Here is a 24,392-nt window from a genome sequence, read left to right as displayed (position 1 = left end):
GACGCATACAATATGCGCACGTTCTTCAACGGAAATCGAAGTAATTGTTTTAACTTGATATTCTGATGTTCCTAATGCTAGCTAATTCACAAAACAAAAAATGATCGACCTTCAACGTTGACCTTCGGCTTCCCATTTCGGACTTAACTCGTTTGTTATGGCTTCATTCTTTTTCTCTCACAATATTCTCACAGTTAATAGCAAGGCATCTAATTATTACAAATCATTACTAATATTCGAATATTATCGGTTCTATTCTTGCCGTTTTGCCTTGAATATGTCTAGTTACATTAAGAGATTATCTGTGGAGCCAGTGCCGATCAATTTTACATTAATTAACTAACGATATATTCAGTGAATTATGTTCAGTTATTATTTCCAAATGTTTAATCTAAATGATAATCATCAATATATGTATTTATCTTTTTTCTTTCTCTGCTATCTTTACACGGTTCTTTTTGTCTGTGGCAATATAATGCTTAATTGTACAAACAAATCACGATAATATTTCTAATTTGTTACGTTTAATTTTCGAACCATAAATAATTTTGATACTTTTAGTATAAATAAGTTTATACTAAATCGCCGTATTAGCAAGCCTGATTACACAACTCAGCCGTCCAGGGGAAGATAATGTAATTACTGTATTTTACAGACTTTCAGTATCCTATCATGTAATTACTGCTCATGCAATTAATACCTCTTTGCTGCACCGCATTCTATTCTGACTTATAAGTCAATTTATTACATAGCCATTGACGTAATGTGCCTGGTACGATTAGTGACGTGGATTCAATGTATACTGGTTCAATATTAGGTCTTCATCAGTATATGACTATTACCTCGGGCGTTTGCTAATTGTTAACTACATTTATAACACAGGAAATACCAAGCCCTCAGCTTCAATTTGTCCGGTCGTGTAGATCCTTCCACAGGAAATAGCCCTACTTAAGAAGGTTATTGCTAGAAGAACCGCTGTATGGCGCACCTTCATATTTCGGAGACAATTTGACTAAAATAGAAAAAAATGTATGTGTCATTTATTACATATGCAAGCAGGTTTACTTAAATGAACATTATGTCGTAAAGAAAAAATGCAATAGGTGTGCGTTGCTATCTTAATAGAACAGCAAAATAATCCATTGTAGGTAAATTAAGTGGAAAATGCTTTATTCGGTGATCTGTGACTTGAAGACATAAAACAGATGCATTCTAATATTCTAAGTTCAAAAGGAAAATACTGCATTCAGTGTTCCGTGGCTTTAAGACATAAAACAGATGTCCACTGTGTAATATCCAGATTTCCAAGAACTGCCATCTCGTTTTGAAAAATCTGTTTACCAAAATAACTATTGTGTTACCATGTTCGTGTAAAGGATGTTAAGTTTGACAAAATTGATTGAAGGTTAAAGCAAACGCATTCATAAAGGATAAATACAATTAATGAGTCTCTTGAAAATCTGACCAGTTTAAGCCTAATTCTCATGTGATCAAGGTTCATTGTTTCTTTGTAAAACATGCCATGATGACATCGATATTTCTTTAGGAAATTCCTTATGGAGATCGCACAAAACACCACAATGAATAGCACCTTTTAATACAAGAGCTCGATACAGTATAGCGAAGTAAAAAATCCAATTGCATCATACAGCTGTTTCCTCTTTCTTGTGCTTGTCACTAATTCTAAGGACTTAAATTTTGAAACCATGAACTGAGGAAAATCCAGTGACCGCAAGAAATGTCAAAATTTAGATATTAAGATACTTGTTAATCAAACAGTATATCATTTGGTAATGTACACTGGGTTTTTATTACTTTTTCAGATGAAAAATAGAACACTGCCATACCTCTATAGTTATGACACTTAATGGGTCGTAGCACAGGCCCAATGGACCTTTTGATTTTTTACATACTATTTCATGGGAAGTTGATTAAGATGCTACAAATATCACCCACTTTTATTTAATTTGGAGCGTGGTCAAAATTCCATTGTTCCTGAAAGAGATCCTTTCGTTTTTTATATATCTTTTGTAAAACATGGTATACAGGTTACAAATAACATTTTGTCTTCATTTATGAAAGTGTAAGGGAATATGTTTCATAAACAAATGTTATAGAATGTATCCAAATGGATGTACCGTAAGCTTCCTCTGTACAGTTGTTTGAGCTGTATGTTATTCATGCAGCCTGGATAAGGTACATACCGAGAACCTGAAACAAGACGTTTTACATAATTACAGTTTCTACATTTTGTAAATCATTATACCCATCTGTCCTGTCCCATCGCCCTGTTACAGTCAAATATAAATGATGGGAAAAGGTAGATGATTCTATTATTGAAAAACAACAAAAAACAAAAAAAAAAAAAAAAAAAAAAAAAACAAAACAAAAAACAAAAACCAAAATAAATTCACAGAGCGCGCGTAGCTTTATTTAAATAACAGCTTTCCGTGTGATACATTATTTATACCTTTAAGAAAATGTGTTGATGGCAGGGGATTGCTTTCTTTCATTTTGCAAAGATTAAAATTTAGTGTACAATACAGGACATGGTTTCTATAATGAGCGGTAATACAACAAACAGTCCTTAAAACTGACTCAATATCTTTTTCCCATACGTTTACGTTATGTTGTTTCATTATGAGTAAACGAAGGATCAGCAATAATCACCTTTTTCCAATGAGAAGTTTTATTACATATTGTCAGTGAAATAAAGAGTAATATCTCATTGAAAGTATTAATTCTACGGGTGAAAATAACTTTTTTGGAGGCTAACACTAATGAAAAGAGGGGAAACAAATCTTAAAGCTCGGTACAAAAAAAATCATAAAACCTGAAACCTGAAAGCGTTGTTTACTAGTAACACGACATTCAATTCATAAGTAAACATTAATTTACATGAAAGTCAGTAAACAATGCAACACAAATGACCTTATCAGACACAAAACCCACTCCCCTACCAAGCCTGATGAGTATGAAGCTGACACGTTAGACATTTTAAGTGGATTCGTGTCGTCAACAACGACAGATATAGGTTGCCGCCATATTTTCAGCCATGTAGTAACTTTTAATTGCTTTAACTCTCTGGACGTTTTAAAGCAAATTTTGAGTATTAGTGACATTAATAATTAAGTACTTGCATCAACCAATAATTTGAGGTAAGTTTAATATGTTGGTATTATTTTTGTACGTATTGAAGTGACACGTTTCAATACTTACCAATGCGGAATTAATAAAGAAATATTAGAGAAAATCATTTTAATGAAAGACTGAACAGTTGACTCACAGCTCGTCATGCCAAATTGTCTAACCGCTACAGGCTTTCAGTGTGTGTTTCATGCCCAGATGACAGAATTAAGTGACCTAGTTTTTTTCAGTCATTTAACACAGTATTTCTGCTGTTCAAGCTTTTGTCATTTGGCAGCTTTCATTAATTGAATTCATGTAACCATCAATACATCGCACTCTGTTAAGATAAAACAACAACAAAGAAATACAAACTTGTCAACATAATCATAATCCAAATCAAAATAGGACAAAAGGCAAACAAAAACGAAACAAAAAACAAAAGAATTTTACTTGAAGACTCCTGGGAAGAAAGGTACACGGATAATAAGACCACGTGTTTCAGGAGAGTAAGCGTCTTCTGTTAATTGAAAACACCATGTAAATTTATCTTCATCAATCGACCTATATATTTCAAATGAGAACAGCTTTGGACTTCTTTCAGCCCTCTATTTCTCGTGTAGAGCTCAACACACAAATATTGCTAGGCGTGTCAAATTAAATAAAAAGTTCTATGATTCTAAACTGAAAAACCGCGCCATCTTACTATACCAGTTACTGGTATGTGCATATTGATTATTGTGGGTTTATCAATAAATGGAGATAGATATTTCGTATGGTCTATTTACACGTGTTTGCCAAATAAAAATAAAATAAGAGAACAAATTTAAATCGTTATTTTGATCGCGGCTGATTAGTTATGGAGAGTGAAACTCAGTAAAACCATCTGCACCGTTCTAACCTTACAATGGCTGACATAAAAAAGTTACTGAATATGATTACAAGCAAATGTCTTGTGGTCCGTCAGACAACTCCCCGTTTTCAAGTTGATTTCTGTTTGTTTATTTGTAATGAATGATTTTATAGAACTATTTTGGTACACAAAGTCTGCTCGATACAGACGTGCGTCAACACTTAATTCCTAATTCCGTACAAATTTCCTTTAGAAGAGGAAGAATGGTAATTATGTTCACATTGGTTTAACAAAGATCAAGGTTACATTTCTAAGAACACGATCTCGCTAAACGAATGGCCTATTTGATACTAAATGTAGCTTCAGAATAAACAATTGGATCGAGGACCATTTTGGTACTTACATAAGTTTAATTACGGAAAGGAAAGAATCAGTCTCACATGATTCTTTAGAAACAAGGTCAAAGTTTCTTCAGATATATTTGTAGAATACTAACGTTAGGTTATGTCCATAAACTGCGGGCTATCTAACGAAAAAGGCAGAACTTCACTGATTGTAGGCTTGCCGAGTCAAAGAACAACACTATTTAAAATTGTTATTTTCCTGTTCCCGCTTTCAGTATATCCCAAGTATTAATCAAAGACCCGATTGACTGGAATGGCTGCCAAATGGAAAGTGAGGTGATTACAATAGCTTGACCAATCGAGGTCAATATAAGGGCTGTAACTACAGCAGAATATTTAGTGATATATGATGATTTGTGAGCTTTGGAATGACGTTCGTACTTTATACAGCGAAAAGGGACAGTTTCTCACCATTAATCAATTAATTTGTACTGGTTACGTCTTATGATTATGTAATAAAAGTGCATGTTGGTACTAAAATATCAAGGTAATATATGACTTTAAACATGCAGAGATATTAGCAATCCGATATATAAAAGTTTATCTTATAAAGGCAATAAAGATAGAATATGAGTTTTGGTTGAAAAGGTAGTTTCTGTCAATTCGGCTTATATTGACTCAATATAGAAAACGACCTGATATAAGTTAATTGAGTCAATGGTGAGAAACTGTCCCTTTTCGCTGTATAAAGTACGAAAGTCATTCTCAAATCCCCTATAGGTGTGGAAATAATGTACATTGTACTTAGTTTATATGAATAATTGTCCTGTACAAATGGTCAACAAATTACAACAAATTGCAAAGTCGCAAAGACCGGGTTCAGGAATCATTTGATCTGATAAAGCAATAGTGTTAACGTCAGAGTTAAAATGAATGATGTTATGTAATGAAAACCTAAAATCCATATTTTAATAAAACCACTACCGTTGAAGCAACAAATATGCCGAAAGATCATCGCATGTACACATAAATGACTATTGAATTTGACAGCTTACATGCTGATACACACAAACCATTCGTTTATCTTTTTCGAGCGAGTCTTAATTCTGACTGCACCTGGAGAGACGTATCTAGTACAAACTGAAACAGCAAAACCAAGCCAGATTATGTAATAAAAGTGCATGTTGGTACTAAAATATTAAGGTAATATATGACTTTATAAATCTTTAAACATGCAGAGATATTAGCAATCCTATATATAAAAGTTTATCTTATAACGGCAATAAAGATATCATATGAATTTTGGTTGAAAAGGTAGTTTCTGTCAATTCGGCTTATATTGACTCAGTACAGATAACTACCTGATATTAGTTAATTGAGTTAAACGTTCTATCTATAACTCTATAACTGTGTTACCATCCATTCTGGTTTAAATAACTTTATGGCTATTCTTTTATACCGATATAAATTCCAGATACAAATAAAAATAACATTTCTGTAATAGTGCGATGGAATATATAGATATTAATACACTCGTAAGGATAGAGGCAGCAATGTGACTAGATTTCTTGATAGCAACTGAAGCCATGTAGATGATGCCAGATTAGTTTCACTTGGTAAATATTAGCCGTTAATTCAACGCTCGACAGGAGAAAACTTTTTTTAGAATGGACTGTTGAGCATTAGACTATAAACCTCCTATATTCGACACCAATGTGTTACAAAAAGCAAATGACATCTGTTACACATTAGTACTAGTATAAAATACATTTTAAAATGTTTAAGGGAAGGAAAGTCAAGGTATTTGTCAATGATAGAGAAATTTAGAAGATGGCTTAAAATATATAAAAACCCACCATCTTAACTTGAAAACTGGCCAATCGACAAATGCATTTCTATTTCTGAATTTTTTAAAATTTGGTAAGTAAGTTCCCAATTTTATTTTTTGAATGTAATAGTTAAAATATAAATACATACAGTATGTAACGTGTTTAATGCTCGTTAGTTTGTCTGTTAGTTCCGTTGTTGTGTACCTTGTTCTCTTTTGAGAATGTCAAATTGCTTACTTGGATAGTCTACGATTTACATGGAGGGTATCTTCAATGAAGCAGAAGACGCTTACTCTTACGAACACGTGGTCTTATCTTCCTTGTACTTTTTTCAGGAGTCTCCGTTGAACTCTTTCTTTTGTTCATATTTTGCCGCACTTTCATTGATTTTGAGTTTGGATTATAATTTTTTTAACATGCTAGGTTTTCTTGTTGTCTTTTGACAGTTTGTTGACATATGCATTCGTGGATTATGAGCAACAAGAAGATAAAAAAAATGAAAAAGGAAAATAAATTTCCGCTTTGATTAATGATAATCCAGTCATGCTGTTTTGTTCTGATGGAATTCTGTGATTCTGTTGCAGCTTTGATTTTAATGTCTTTTTAGTAAACGTTTATAACTCTTGATTTAGAGAAATTTATTATCACCTTCATATGTATAGCATTTTACATCGAATAAAAAATGTATCGTCACTGATCTTAAACTTCAATGTCTCTTACAAAAATTCACAAGGCTGATAATGTTAAAAATATTTAGAATACTTGTTTAGAAACATTAAGTGATGTTACCTTCGTAATTGGACTGTATAATAAGTGGTCGATGAAAATAAACCTTTTCACGAACCAACTGTATATACACCGATCTCCTAAATATTTATTGTTTGATTGTGTCGTAAGAAAATGTATTGCATTTTAAAAGGCAAAATGGAAGTGGACAATTTTAAACTCTACTTGACAGATGTGAATTCTGCGGGAATGGTGTCACAATTGATCATAAACAAGCCCTAAACTCCAGTCAGATAAATTGCTTGCAAACATGGCGAAATAGCCTAAACTGGTATGGCAAAAGGTCTAATTTTGTCCACTCATCGTAATAGTTTGATTGGTTAGTTGTTAAAGGAAAATGACAACTAAAAGTAACGTCTAATGACTTAACTTATGTCTCCAGGATATTCATTCGTGGATTAAGGTTTTTTTGTAGTTGTAGTATTCTGACATAGGTTTACGCGAAAGCTGATATATGACTCTATTGCATCATGGGCAGCAAATAATTCTATAAAAGCCACGATAATTTAGCCATACTCTCAGGTCTCATGGCACGAAAAACACTGAAGATATCTTGATTTCATCCGATGTATGTATAGTCTGGTTTGTGTCACTATCCTGTTCGTCTGTACTCATATTACGACTTTTGGGTCCGTTTTTGCTTACTTTGTCCTCATTTGGGAACGTGGCGTTGCTTAAATGCACCTTGGTTGATCAAGATTTGCATGGCTGGTGTCGTTTGTTAAACAGAATATGTTTACCCTTCTGTAATACTTGGTCTTACTATCCATCTACAAATATGAACAAACGAAAACGACATTATTTTACATTTGTCCTAGTTTCATTGGATTTTGTATTTGAATTAAGATTAAGGTGCAAGACATGCCGGTATTGTCATTCCTGTTCTTAAATACAGTAGATATTGATGTGGGAAACATAATTAGACCTGGTGGGCATACTTGAAAATAAATGTAATTGGCCAACTTTAATATTTCAGGGAAAGTATTAACTTGATCGGTCGCACTATACATGGATGCATGAGGGAGGAAGCAAATTGTATATTCACCTGACACTTAGAAAGTGAGATGGGGCTGTTATTTGAACTCGTATCGAATGTGCGAATGTGTAGTTGATCGTATCCTCCCCATATCACTGTTGTGAATTCACCTCCCTATATCCCTGTTATAAACCGACCTCCCCATATCAGTGTGTTAAATAAACCTCCCCATGTTACTGTTGTAATTACACCTCCCCATATCTATGTTGTAAATACACCCCCGTATCACTGTTGTAAATACCCCTCCCCATATCTATGTTGTAAATAAAACTCCCCACATCACTGTAGCGAATAAAACTCCCCACATCACTGTAGTAAATAAAAAAAAAATCCAGATCACTGTTGTAAATACACCCCCGTATCATTGTTGTAAATACACCTCCCCATATCTATATTGTAAATAAAACTCCCCATATCACTGTAGTAAATAAAACTCCCCACATCACTGTAGTAAATAAAAAAAAACCCCAGATCACTGTTGTAAATACACCCTCGTATCACTGTTGTAAATACACCTCACCATATCTATGTTGTAAATAAAACTCCCCACATCACTGTAGTGAATAAAACTTCCCACATCACTGTAGTGAATAAAACTCCCCACATCACTGTAGTAAATAAAAAACCCCAGATCACTGTTGTAAATACACCTCCCCATATCTATGTTGTAAATAAAACTCCCCACATCACTGTAGTGAATAAAACTCCCCACATCACTGTAGTAAATAAAAAAACTCAGATCACTGTTGTAAATACACCCCCGTATCACTGTTGTAAATACACCTCCCCATATCTATGCTGTAAATGAAACTCCCCACATCACTGTAGTGAATAAAACTCCCCACATCACTGTAGTAAATAAAAAAACCCCAGATCACTGTTGTAAATACACCTCCCCATATCTATGTTGTAAATAAAACTCCCCACATCACTGTAGCGAATAAAACTCCCCACATCACTGTAGTAAATAAAAAAAACCCAGATCACTGTTGTAAATACATCCCCGTATCATTGTTGTAAATACACCTCCCCATATCTATATTGTAAATAAAACTCCCCATATCACTGTAGTGAATAAAACTCCCCACATCACTGTAGTAAATAAAACTCCCCACATCACTGTAGTAAATAAAAAAAACCCAGATCACTGTTGTAAATACACCCCCGTATCACTGTTGTAAATACACCTCCCCATATCTATATTGTAAATAAAACTCCCCACATCACTGTAGTAAATAAAAAAAAAACCCAGATCACTGTTGTAAATACACCCCCGTATCACTGTTGTAAATACACCTCCCCATATCTATGTTGTAAATAAAACTCCCCACATCACTGTAGTGAATAAAACTCCCCACATCACTGTAGTAAATAAAAAACCCCAGATCACTGTTGTAAATACACCTCCCCATATCTATGTTGTAAATAAAACTCCCCACATCACTGTAGTGAATAAAACTCCCCACATCACTGTAGTAAATAAAAAAACCCAGATCACTGTTGTAAATACACCCCCGTATCACTGTTGTAAATACACCTCCCCATATCTATGCTGTAAATGAAACTCCCCACATCACTGTAGTGAATAAAACTCCCCACATCACTGTAGTAAATAAAAAACCCCAGATCACTGTTGTAAATACACCTCCCCATATCTATATTGTAAATAAAACTCTCCACATCACTGTAGTGAATAAAACTCCCCACATCACTGTAGTAAATAAAAAAACCCAGATCACTGTTGTAAATACACCCCCGTATCACTGTTGTAAATACACCTCCCCATATCTATGCTGTAAATGAAACTCCCCACATCACTGTAGTGAATAAAACTCCCCACATCACTGTAGTAAATAAAAAAACCCATATCACTGTTGTAAATACACCTCCCCACATCACTGTAGTGAATAAAACTCCCCATATCACTGTAGTAAATAAAACTCCCCACATCACTGTAGTAAATAAAAAAACCCAGATCACTGTTGTAAATACACCCCGTATCACTGTTGTAAATACACCTCCCCATATCTATGTTGTAAATAAAACTCCCCACATCACTGTAGTGAATAAAACTCCCCACATCACTGTAGTAAATAAAAAAACCCCAGATCACTGTTGTAAATATATCTCCGTATCACTGTTGTAAATACACCTCCCCATATCTATGTTGTAAATAAAACTCCCCACATCACTGTAGTAAATAAAACACCCCACATCACTGTATTAAATAAAAAACCCAGATCACTGTTGTAAATACACCTCCGTATCATTGTTGTAAATAGACATCCCCATATCTATGTTGTAAATACATCCCCGTATCATTGTTGTAAATAGACATCCCCATATCACTGAACCTCAGCATATCATTGTGTCTCCTTAACGTGTTGCAAACGCATGCTATAAAAAAAGGCAGAAAATTGGAAAGAAATCTTGAGATTATAAATTCTTTTTACCTACATAACTTGACTTTGTCAGCAAAAATGCCACATTTTGCCAATGAAATGAAACTGACTTTTTTTTACTAAGTCAGTCCTCTGACGTAAAATGTAACATTTGCGGTAAAAAGTACAAATTTTAATGTCTTATCTAGTAAAACACAGCGGTAAAAATAACAACATATGCAAATAATAAAAACCTGCCATTGTTCTATTGAAAATAAAATGCGATTTCCATCAATTTAAATATGCTTTAAAATTTACTGAGTTACATTGTTTAAAGTCTTGTACTACAAGCTACAGCGAACTTCTAAAAGTACCAGTTTGACAAGTGAGTAATTGCATATTCGAAAGAACAAGTAAAGACAGTGGTTGCTTGAAATGCTGCTGTAACTGGTCACAGAGAGAGCGGTTGGAATAATATGTATGAGTCAGGTTAACCTGATACACAATAGATATCAAGAAGGTGCCTAACTCGCCGCCGTATTGTAACACACAAAAACACGTACTTTCACTTCCTATTTGTGTGTTTTGTCGGCCAGGAAGACTTGTCAGGATGAATGTGTCCATTTTATTGGAAGTCATTCAGGATATAATTGCTTGCATGTCCAGAATAAACTGAGTAGGTATGTGTTGTTTTGGCAAAACCTCGTTTATTCCGTTGCATTCGAAGCATCACCTTCTGGTAGCGTATGGCTCTCTCACCTTTCCTTGCTGTGAATAGTGCAGTTTTTATCGTTTACCTTCCTAATAATATCCTGTTCTGTCAGATGTATTTATGTCAGAATGACACGTAATTTTCTTCATAACTATACGCTATGTTAGATCTAGGTAGTGTCAAATTGTCCTACCAATCTACCAGTATACTGTACTAATCCATGTGAAAGTGCAGCCTTCTCGAAAATAAACAAGATATATACCTGTGTTAGCTTAGGTTTCATATACAAAATAGCATGGGGAATATATTCGCTTCATGGCTATGATGGACATTATCATACATTAGTGTATTAACTTCTTTGAAAATGAAAATATAAACTTCTTATGAAATAATTGCGAAGCAAGTAATCATCTTACAAGTGGGGAAAACCGGGCTACGGAGAAAAAAAACACATACCTTTTTTACGTCTGCCCGGGAAATCGGACTCGTCACTGCGCCACCCGACCATCTAATAAGCTTCTAGAATGAATTATCAAAATGTTTAATATCTTGATATAGAAACAGAGTCCAGGTTAAATTTTGAATAATAACAGAATAGTACAAACGTTGATCATGATCAGAGACCATTTAATTTATATAACATGTACATGCATATGTACGAGATCGCATGCACTTTATTCGCTCTATCTGTGATATCTGTCATATCATCATAAATACGTATATATGGTCACGTGACACGCACTATTGGCACATTAAGTATGATACCAAAATAAAAAAAAACAATAAGTAAGAATGCATATGACTATAAATTCAGATTACTTCATACAATAAAAAAACATTCATTTCGGCAGTAACTTAAGCATTATTGTTATCGAGATGTCTGTGTCTATTTTTGAGTGTTTGATTTCGTGTCTGGCGTCTAGGTGATCGCGCGAACATCGCCTACTTCGTCCGTGTACTTTGGAGGACTGGATATTTCAACATGTGCTGTCAAGTTGTATGATGACATAAAGTTGTTTGTTTTTCGCTTGTATATTCAACGAAAAATCATGAAATGTTACAATTGGGTAAATATTGTTAAGACAACATAGGAGTACATAGACAAAGGGATGACTTTCCGTTGTCACATTCATACATTTCGATAGCTATACTGTATAACAGCGACATCAAATACACTAGTGACTTATGCGATACAGTTGATGTAGCTTAACGGGGGCAAATTAAAATTGCTCTTTGATATTTGTTCTTTAAAAAATTAGAAAATTAATAGATAATTAAAGGGGTACATACAATACTTCTTAAGGGCACTCAATTATCACCAAGAATTATGTCACTCTTATGTTTAAGTAAGGTACAAGAAATATCGGACAACAACGCGTTTGATGTATGAACCAGACATCCTTTATGAAGAAAGGTCAGCACCTGCAAGTACGTCGATAACAGACGTACAAAGTACACGTGCCCTTGGTCTACAAAGATCAGTAAACGGTCAACCATTGGTAGGTCTCTCTTGTTTACTTAAAGCTTTCACTTTGTACTGTCAGTGTTTATTATGCATTGTTTGACACTCAAACCAATGGTCTGCAATATATACTCACTATAACCTTAGACAGCCATAACAATATTAAACAATAAATGCTCTACCATTCTGTTTAACTTAAACAAATAGTCCTCCTACCAGCCCCTAGGTAACGAATTGTCCAGCTGTATTCCATTAGCTTATCACCCGTCTAGAATCAGACATATACACAAGTTCAAAATTTTGAGTCCGACAATAGACGTTTTTCAGAGAGATGAGTTTTCTTAGTCATATGCCAAAGTGTCAAACAGGATCACTGATGTATTAAAACATTTAGGTGTAATACATACAATGATGTGAATATATACTTATCAAACGCCATGTCTCTGACCTTTGCTGATCTCTTAGCACAGCATTCATGACATCTTCCATTCAATGCAAAGCTACCACAGGGGACTGACTTCTCATCTCCCTCCACTATTATAATACATAGTTTCCCCAGGTCACAGTGAGATCCATCTACAACCTGAAAGGCGATGAAGGCATAGTTGACCTTTGTAAAAAAAAAAAAAAAATGACAGCCGGACACTCAACTCACTTACCTGTGACGACGCCTGGAATCATATATGGGTGTGAGTTGTGGAATCAATATACTTATAGAGCGATTGACCACGTAGATATAAGAGGATACGCTTGCAGGAGATGCGCTACTCTCCAGCAAAGATCGTCCACTGTGGTTATCTCGCAGTGTATGGGTCTAATGGATCTATAGGGTGTAGTCGAAGATGAAAAACTTAACTTTTGTAATAAACTTGCAAACGGTGACACGTTACTTGTGTGGTCCCACATATTTATCGCTATGCTACGTAGCTTTATGTATGGTATAACGCTTAAACAGAAAATGGGATTTATCCCGAACGTTTATCAAGTAATGAAAAAATTCCAAATCGAGATGTTTGTTAAATAGCAAGTTACAGACTATATCTTATATTTAAAGAATTCATGGAAAAGGTTTATTAAAAATGTTGTGTCGTATTGGTATTATGATATGCATATGATTTGTTTAGTCGAGTTAGGAAGGTACCTTGAAATACATGTATCAATGGGTCCTAATCAAATACCGAGGTTGTGTGCAAAATTCCTCAATATACCTGGAAATTAGATCTGATGATATATCAGTGACAAATGAAGTTGAAGAGGTTACATGTAGAATGTGAGAACACTACTGTTGATATGATATGTTGATTGTCCAGTATTATACCTTCCACGTGATGTTATCTTGATGAGGTAGTTAATATTGTAAATGTCAGAGACTATGTAAATTTTTCATTTCTTGATTACATCTACCAAACGGATTTTCTGTTTGGAAGTCGTGCGCGCATCAATGTGGCTGATGATGAATGGGAGAGTTTGATGCTGGTTGTTACAGAAGGAGTTGAGTTGCTTTGAATATCATCTGTATAGTTTGGTGTTATTTTGAATTAATTTCTATGCAGAGGAAATAAATAATCTACCTATATGTCTGTCTGTCTATCTGTCTGTCTGTATGGTACTGTGACAGCTTCTATTCCTTCTCTCGTATAGTACATAGTTACTACATCGGACTGTGACATCTCCGCCCCTTCCATTAAACATATCAGTACCACAGGTCACAATGACGTCTCTTATTCCTCTTGTATAAGGCATATTTACCACAGGGGATTGTGATAGATGGACCGACAGATTTTTTAAAATTTTCCTTATAACAACTTATTCAAGTCAATCGTTCACATTTCAGTTTACGTGAAGATATTGTTTATCAATAGAAAACAATACTTACATGAAGTTCCCATAGCATTCATCATTCCTTTTAGATTAACTTCCAAATTAAACATCAAATTCACCCATACTCCTGTAATTGCAAATTAGATCGATCACACGACATGAATTTCATTCGCCCTGTCATCCATCATGAAATCATTAGAGTGCTCTAGCATGTAATGAAACACAATGAGAGCACTGAATTTTCCACATAATTCACATAATACATGATCACGACAATTTCATCAATTGCAATAAATATGCACTTTCGTGATTTTTGCCTTGTACGTGATCCCTTGGTAAAAATGGATGGAATCATATCTAAACCAATCCTCTCCACTAAAAGAATATACATCCAAAGAATGTTTATAATGTTTAGCAAATGTAGAATAATTCCTATTTGTGTAGCAAAGCTCTTCTAGTCATAAAAAATACGTCGAAACAAACTGTACATTTGCTACACACAACTAATTCCAAAATAACATTTGTTTAAAACACATATGCTTTCTTCAGATATTAGAAACTCCAAAACATTGTACATTATTGAAAATGATAAGGGTTTCGGTAATATAATACAATATATAATATAATACAACACCTACACGCATATTTTTATGAGCTCGAATTCTTCAACAGATTTTTTTTCGTATAAGTGTTTCAGAGCTCGATTCCATATAACACAAATGGAAAAAGCTAAAACTGGTTACAGAATTAAGTCCATTAACGTGCATGCCAGTGCCAATGCCAATACGAAGTTTTTTTTCTTTCTTTTCACACAAAATTCTGCAATACCGTTTAGATTGCAGAATGCACGTACAGAATATTACATTCTTGTATTGCGTACGATAGCCACTTCTCCATAAGAACAGGATATTTTACTATGTTGTTTCCATTTCGACTGTAATACTGAAGCAGAAGACGCCTACTTGCCCGAAACACTTGGTCTTATTCTGTTTTACTTTTTTACAGGAGACTTCCTGTAAAGCTTTTCGTTTCTTTATATTTTCCTCATTGCCATCTAAATTGAGTTAATAATACACAAGGTCTGTATATATCTTTCACTTTTAACCCAAAATTCTAATTATCTAGCTCAACTGCATGGTCATTGATCATTACAAACCTAAACCCTGTCCTATCGGATATATTTTGTACTTTTGACCGTTGTACCGATGACGTCACAATATTAAATGAATGAAACATTAGCCTCCATAACTCTCCTTTAAACCCAAAATTGTATCATTTACAGAGAAGACCGTTTATCCATATGCTATTTACAGCATTTTGATGATGAAGAAAGGCAACAAATACCTTTTTTTATTTTATTTCCATATCATGTGGAGTTGATTATTCCATAAGGAACATTGCAATGATACTTCCTGAATGCTCCATAAAGCCATTTTGGAGCTTATGAGGAAAATGGTACAACACTGTTTCAAGATTCCAATAACTTTTGCAGTATTGATGTAAGATTATGTCCCTGTAATTATCCATCAGCGATTGATCACATTTACCACCTTTACAGAGGGTAATTATTACACCAAATTAAACATTTTCAGAGTATGAATCCCTGTCTATTATATCCTTATAACATGGTACAATTCTGCTGAACAAATTACAACTGGCGTATTTAATATATTTTAGAACTATCCAATTATACTAACCAGCTTTTCCACTTTAACGAGACTGTAACGAGGTTGTCACACATACCATCATTGTTCAGACTAATGATATACTTACAGATGTACAATCAACTTTATGTGCAATGTGTATCTCGAATTTATCATCAAAATAGGTTCGTTAAGAGGATTCGATAAATTTAAAAAAAGTGTTCAATCCACGCTTCTCTCAAAACATCAGGATTACAATTAATCGTTCCATTTACGAGTAAGTCATGAGAGGAAGACATATCTTCCTTCTTGTTGAATGCATAGGTACCTTAGAGCAGTCTAATATCTCTTCTCCCTTGCGTGTAATCATGTAATACATCTTCTAAAGGAAGTAAAAATCTTCTCCCTTCGAGTATTACTCCTTTGCTGTTAAACATATATACCACAGGGCACTTTGACATCACCTCCACCCCCACACTGACGTATTGCCTTTATTTAATATATAAGAGGTAAGAGCAATACTACAGTCCCCTGTGTCATATTTACTCTACGGATGTTTATCCTCTCTCTATTGGAAAATCACATTGTGACTTATCATTTCTACGCTGTGTTAAGATGTTAAAACGCCTAGTGAACTATGAGGTAGTTACTTGCATTATTCTCTTGATATTTTCAAGTTTCTGATTATATACAGAGGACGAAGGAATCAATAGTCTTGTTTGATAAGGATTTCCAATCAATAGTCTTGTTTGATTAGGATTTCCAATCAATAGTCTTGTTTGATTAGGATTTCCAATCAATAGTCTTGTTTGATTAGGATTTCCAATCAATAGTCTTGTTTGATTAGGATTTCCAATCAATAGTCTTGTTTGATAAGGATTTCCAATCAATAGTCTTGTTTGATTAGGATTTCCAATCAATAGTCTTGTTTGATTAGGATTTCCAATCAATAGTCTTGTTTGATTAGGATTTCCAATCAATAGTATTGTTTGATTAGGATTTCCAATCAATAGTCTTGCTTGATAAGGATTTCCAATCAATAGTCTTGTTTGATAAGGATTTCCAATCAATAGTCTTGTTTAATTAGGATTTCCAATCAATAGTCTTGCTTGATTAGGATTTCCAATCAATAGTCTTGTTTGATTAGGATTTCCAATCAATAGTCTTGTTTGATAAGGATTTCCAATCAAAAGAAGTTTTAGATAGAGTGGAATGAAATTGATATTTGGGTTTTTTATGCATCTATTCTTAGATACAAGTATGGAAGACTTTTTTTATTCATTTAAATACATACCACCAGTTGCCGCCGTCGTTTTTTAAAGTTAGGGAGTCGGCATACATTTTGTGATAATATTTAGGAAAAATTCGTACAAGTACTTCTTGTAACAGAAACGTTACATAATTCTACAAACAGCGAGGAGAAACAACGAAAGAAAGAATATAAAGAAGCAAAGCATAAAAATTTCCCCAGTTTGGGGAACAAAAGAAACAAATCTCAGTACATTGTTTTGGAGTGGAAAGCGCTAAAACCTTGGTAAACCTGTATAAAGGTATCCAACAAATTCCAGTAAACGTTTGTACCTTGAAATATAGAAAAAAATCACTCATTAACATGTATATATGTCCACAATTTTACATACTTTATTGACAGATCTGTTCATTAAAAAAACCTTACACTATAGCTTGAATGTCAGAAAGGTTTTAAGGAATCCGGTACTTGTCTAGTGATCATCAATCAAAAATGACACAGGAAGAATTTCTCATAAGGGCGTCATCCTCTGTATCTTCGTTGCGCTCTATAAAATCAATTCTAAGAAGGTGACAAGAGCGTAACACGAAAGTTGTCGATTGTGATTTCAGTTTCAGAATTACTTTTAATTAAGTTTAAATTCAAATTGACAACCTGCTATTATTGTCAAATGCAAAATACAATGTAAAAGAATTATTCGTGGAAACACACTTTTACACAGCTTTAGTACTAAACTGCTTGGTTGTGTAATTTCGCGAGTCTGTTGTTTTCACGGTAAGGACTAATCAAGGAAGATTAATTTTTGCGTATGTCTATATATTATATCCATGTCTACAGACATTTTCTTCAATCTTAAATCACTTAAACATTTTCGCTGATGATGAACTTTCATGCTTGAATGTCCGTTAATACTGATGACAATTTCCAACTCTATGGTATTTGAATTTTTTCATTAATTGTACAAAAACACGAATGAATAACACCTTTTAATACATACAGAATTAAATACAAAAGTTTATTCTCAACTGTGTGGAATCTCGTAAGTTATGTATCAAAAGAAGGAAAAAATGTTTCATTTGCTAATGGCTACAGAAATTGTGCGTGACATACAAAGAATGCACCATACTACATGTAATTCGTATCACTCAAACGTCACGTTTCTGATACTCAAAACATAGTGATCACTTTATCATTTACAGTACATTTTTGCAAAGCAGATTGTTTCTGTGATGTGTTTGAGAATATTTTGAAATGTGCAGCCAGTGAACGTTTTATGCACCATCTATCTACTACACTATATTTCATCTCAGATGACGGTATAGATAGATAGTCACATGAGCATTGAGAATATCCATTAGATTTGATTTAAATTTTATCATATGTCATAACTGAAACCAAACTTAAAAGATTACTGTCAATAAAATCGAACAGCTGATATCCAGTGTAGTATCAATTCGATACCAAAATCACACTGTATGGTAGTTATGTCACGATTTGGTGTGTTCTAAGAGTGGTTGAAACAGATAAGTGGGGGCGCGCTCTGTCAGACTTAAAGTGTCTCTTCTCGTGTCTAATAATGTTAACATAATGATGATCACTTACAAGAGACAAGTATTACATTATATATGTTATACAGCAAGGATCCACTAACTCCCTGTAAAATGATGTGTTCTGTCTTGAATCTATCATATGTAGCTTCCGATGTTTCCATACAGACACCAATATCCTGATACTGATTTTTAACATTTAACTTCCGACAAACACCAGACATACCGCTATGGGATGGGCGATGCTCGTTGACCTTGATGTTGTCAGTGAAATGTTGGTCAAATACAAGATATATTGTCACTATTGTAGCATTATTCACGAGTACATACTTAAAAATCGATACAATACCCATCAAAAAGGGCGTACAAAATGCCTTTATGATCTATAACATGCTTCATAACATAGCTTACAAATGCCGTAAAAGACGCAGATATTTATCCAGAGAATTTTCTTAAGAACATATGCGTTGGTGTAAAACTGTCCATAATATCGTTGAAACACGTTTTATATACATGTTAGAGTTCGTATCGCTGTTGATTTAATACATACGGTGGTGTGGACTATGAAAAGACTTGTGATCATCATGACGATCTAGTCTGAACACATTCTCTTTAGGCGATAACATTTTCTGTATATTCGTTATGCCTAATATAGTTTAGTACCATACTATGTGGGGGTGTATCAATAATGTAATTCAATAGATTTAAATGTGTTCAACACTTGATTTTATATGTATAATCTGAGTCGCGTCACTTTTCAAATGAATTAAAACATGTCATGTAATACTGAAACTGTATTAGGCATATCGAATATACCGAAAATAGTAACGAATTCCCGTTCATTTCAGACAATTTCTGTATTTGTCTCAAAGTGACAAAGAAATTCTATGGGCTATCAAATTATTAAATTGTAACGTAAAGCAGTGATGATACATTTTTTCTAAAACACTTTGTTTTATTCACATTTTCTGTTATATGTTTTCATACATATTTTTATATTTACATATGTTTATTATTTTCGAGTTATTGTTTGGTTAACATTTTGATATCATTTACACCTTGTCGCTCTCTAAATAAGAGATGGTGATAAGAACAACATACAATCTAAAAAATGACATTATTACAATATAGACTTAGTTTTTCGGTTTGAACACGAAATTGTAAATTTAAATTAATTTAAGAGATTATTTATTTCAAAACAGTTTAATGCATAAGACATGCATTTAAAAGCCTACGCACCGCAGTGATTTTTTGACCCGGATATTTAAGTCTTGGGCTCATCCTTTTCCTGTGGATTCACCAAAATTTTGAGGGCCTACAATATTTCTTAGTTATGGAATTCATAAAAATTTATTAAATTGTGTTCTAAAGTAACACTAAAATAATCCTGTAAAAATCACTGATACTTTTGAAAACTAATCTCTTTGACAAGTAACGGAGTGTAATCGTTATATAATTCCTCACCCCTCTGTTGCTTTATATTCAAATAGGATTAAGACTATTTCCTTTTGAGAACATGGTGACAATGATAAAACTCCCCTATGGTCTTATTAACAACTGTAGAAATTGCCTGATGTTGGTTTTCGTAATATTTGTATATACAAAAAGGTACGACCACTTTATGTAATGAAAACAAGTGTCTTAATTTTAAGTCACTCCTTCTGTTAAGATTGTCATTAAAATCAAACGTTTCACACCAATTTCGCGATCTGCTGGCGTCAAGATAAAACCATCTGCGATATGTTATGAAATAATGCAAAGATTATTTTCGAAAAATATTTGGAAGATAGAAATACATACATTGAAATGAAAACTAACAAAGAATGACTTTTAGAATATACAAATGTACTTAACGTTGTCCCTTCATTATCAGATGTATGAAAAATACGAAAATTACTGATTCATGGTGCACCTTCACATCTGCATTTTGACGTTTCTGTCGATTAATTTGCATTCTCCTTACTCGCCCCATATGCTTTAAAAGTTAAGCCCTTAACATCACTGACGAGTCCTTGAAGGACGAAACATCTGTATGATGCAGTTTAATTAATTAATTGACTCAACTTTAAAGTTGTATTAAAAGGTGCGGTTCACTTGTGTGTCTTGTACAATTCCCGCGAAGAATATATCTCTTTCGTCTGAAGCTTTTATCAAAATGAACAAAATAGAAAATAAAAAAAAAATTATATCATCTGGTGAACTTAACGATCTTAAACTTATCTGGTGGCCCAATTTAAACTCGTCGACTACATTCGTGTCAAGAGAGGAAATCTGATTTGTGGACGAATGTGTTAGTAATAAGAACATGTTGTTTTAATTGCCTATCTCGATTTATCATTCTGTATATTACTCGTAGCTACAGAACCAAACTATTGATTTACACACATTGAAACACAGCGACAAATCTGACATCAATCAACTTGGGAATGAACTTCAAAAAGACGTAAAACTACAGCACACAATCATAGATAACAATTTGTAAATTTACAAATAGTACTAATGAAGCCACCAGGTAACACTGTATGGTTTCTGTTTCATTCTTCCGACATATTTTGAATCAAAGCGCCTCTGAGATACAGATGACCTAAATAGTTTTATTAGTAGACTACATAGCTCCTTCAGGCCTTATGGATCTACTACAAAGCAAATAGCCATAGTAAATATTTTATTGAATGCGATAAAAAGTTGTAGAAGGATGCCATAGAAAATTTTAAAAGTTTTTATTTTAGCTCAGACATGAACTTCTATAAGTTTAAAAAGCTTCGTCAAGACATTATCATGACTCACTATTGGTTAGATGCCTTCATGGTATTTTTGTTTGAAATGCCATGGTATTTGTGTCTTATTACTTATGAAGTTTATATTTCTTATTTTATCCGGGAAAATTCAATTATATACAAAAAACCCATACTCATAATTGCTATACATAAAATAGACTTCGATATGTATTTAAGTCCTCGGTAGATATCATGTCTTTTAAACTATTTATACATAGAACATTAGCTGTTATTACGATAAATATGTGTGGAAACAAGATAAGAACTTCACATAAAGCAACAAGGAAACTACCAACATGTCAACAAAATCATAATCCAAACTCAAACTCAATAAACCTAGGGCAAAATATTAACAAATAGATGATTTGCACGACGACTCCTTCAACAAGTACAAGGAGAATGCGAGCAAGTGATCCGGAAGAAGAGGCGCTTTCTGCTGCGTCGCCGACATCCACCATGTAAATGTTGATTAAATCCAAGTAAGCAATGTCATGTTCTCAAATGAGAACAAGGTATACACTAACGAAATTAACAGGCTAACTAACGAGCATCAAACACATCTCAGCCAAAAGATTGCTCGTATATAAGCAAGATTAGGAGTAAAACTAGTTGAGGACAGGAAAGACTAACATATTACACAAAATTCATAATAGACATAAGTTTACAGAAATGTAGTATTGAAAAAAGTTATAGACTGAGGGTAATTGTGCAACTCCAGCCTATCAGACACTCTAGTCGCTACACAAAGACATTTCATCTAAAAAAAGGGGGCAGAGTGAAAGGGCTTAGGGCGCAGGAGAATATGTATTTCGTATTTAACAACACTCTCTAGTCACTATAAAAAAAAAGTCTTGAAGAAGCAGCAGGTTAGGGAATTCCTACTTAACAAAACTTCCTAGCCACTTAAGATAGACATTTTATTTTTTGAAAAGGCAGAGCGGAAAAGGGATCAAGGAGCATGAGATTAGGGAATTCGTATCTACGAAACTCTCTGGCCACTACTAATTAAATAATTTTGAAGAGCAGAACGGAGAATGGATCAGAGTGCGTGTGATTGGACAGAACAGTTACCTAACGAAAAACATGTACAATCATGTTCTAAAATCCCGAGTAGCGTTCTTTATGATATAGTGGTCTGACATTTTCTCATACCTCAGTCTATTCTTATACTTCAGCTTTGACATTTTGTTCAAATTCCCTCATGCATCGATTTGAGCAATCAAATACTCGATCAGATTGTACAAACGACACACATGTGAATAATAGCACCGTTCAATACTGAAAAAGAATCAATTCTAGTGTGTTTTGCAGACACCATAACTATATTTTTATACACATATTTCAAGTGTGAAACCGACCAAATGAGTATCTACAGTTACATAATAACATGCCTGATTCGCCACCTTATGGTATGAACAAACACTGATGAGAACAAATGGCAATTACACCTCCAAATGATTGTCTATATTACATGTTGTTTAGAAAAGGACAATTGCATATCACACCCATAAAGCATAACACCTTCTAAAGAAACTGGTCAAAAACTGATGAAAGACATATCTGGACGAAGTTTAAATTAACTCCTCCGAACATTGTTGAATCTAACTGCCGCTGACGCAGTATCACTATAGCACCATATACGCCATTTCAAACGTTTTGACGAGTGTATAAAAACTACATAGTTTCATAGAGACGATTTCAGATGAACAAAACTGGAAAATTTAATGCTGTCGTCCATTGTTTGTTAGCCGGGTGATCTCGATGTTTTAACATGGTTATAATTGAATTTATCACGATTTATATGTCGATTGTTGTTGATAGAAAATACGCTTTCACTTGCGGATTACCTGGTCTTATTATCCTTGTATATTAAAGGATATATTTGTTAATGTTCCAGTTTAACAGGAACCCATTGACCACAGAAACATTTGATATTCATGAGTATATATTCCAACCAGGTTCTGATGGTATGAAACGAAATATAACAACTTGAACGTTATTACATGCGAGTTTCATTCATTGAAAAAACAACTGAAGTTTCAATAATATTTAGTAAAACGTGATATATTTCATTTCCACCTGTCTTTTTGCTCTGGTATATTCAAGGTTTGTGGCGACATTGGTGTTTTGTTCCCTATGTTTAGTTCTGTTTGAGCTCTTTCCTTTATTTCGTTTTGCCTGTGAAATATGCTATCCAGTCAGTTGTGGTTGTTCGGTTTTATGTGGTAAATATGTTTGGAGCTTGCGTTAACACATCAACATTTATAGTCAGACTCATATCACACCTAAGTCAAGCCATGGATATTAGGAAAAAGCGGGGTCGACAATTATCTAGCAGGTATATGGGCGGCCCATAAAAAACGTTCCATGTAGCAATAAAAACTCGTAGGTGTTGTGATTTCAAGCATTCAAACCTGGTAATACGACGGAATCTATTTCGTCATTGCTAACATATAAGTATCACTTTTACAATTTTATTGATTTTTTAACGGCCGCACGAGTGATTTTATCTGTAGATAACATAACTAGATCGCATTTATGACTGTAGAATCATCAGAGATAAAATATGAAATTGTAAGAGTGGTAACAATTTTATGAAATCGATAATAATGACCTTGACCTCATCGTTATGTCAGGCTAAAAAAACACACACAAATGAAACAGTTAAAGTCGCTTCTTTTTATAAACAGACCTTACCGTTGCCGTAACAGCTACAAGACACCACTTTGATTGTGAAATAAACTTCGACCAAGAGTTAACTTGTGTAAGCTATTGCTATAAGGTGACAACACCGGGTCGCCGATCGTAAGTCAGAACGTTAGCACT

Source organism: Ylistrum balloti, unplaced genomic scaffold, assembly GCF_031769215.1.
Source record: "Ylistrum balloti isolate Yb309-2 unplaced genomic scaffold, AGI_CSIRO_Ybal_v1 Utg371410, whole genome shotgun sequence".
NCBI lineage: Eukaryota > Metazoa > Mollusca > Bivalvia > Pectinida > Pectinidae > Ylistrum > Ylistrum balloti.
The sequence above is the reverse complement of the archived record's forward strand: the minus strand, read 5'-3'. Positions refer to the sequence as shown.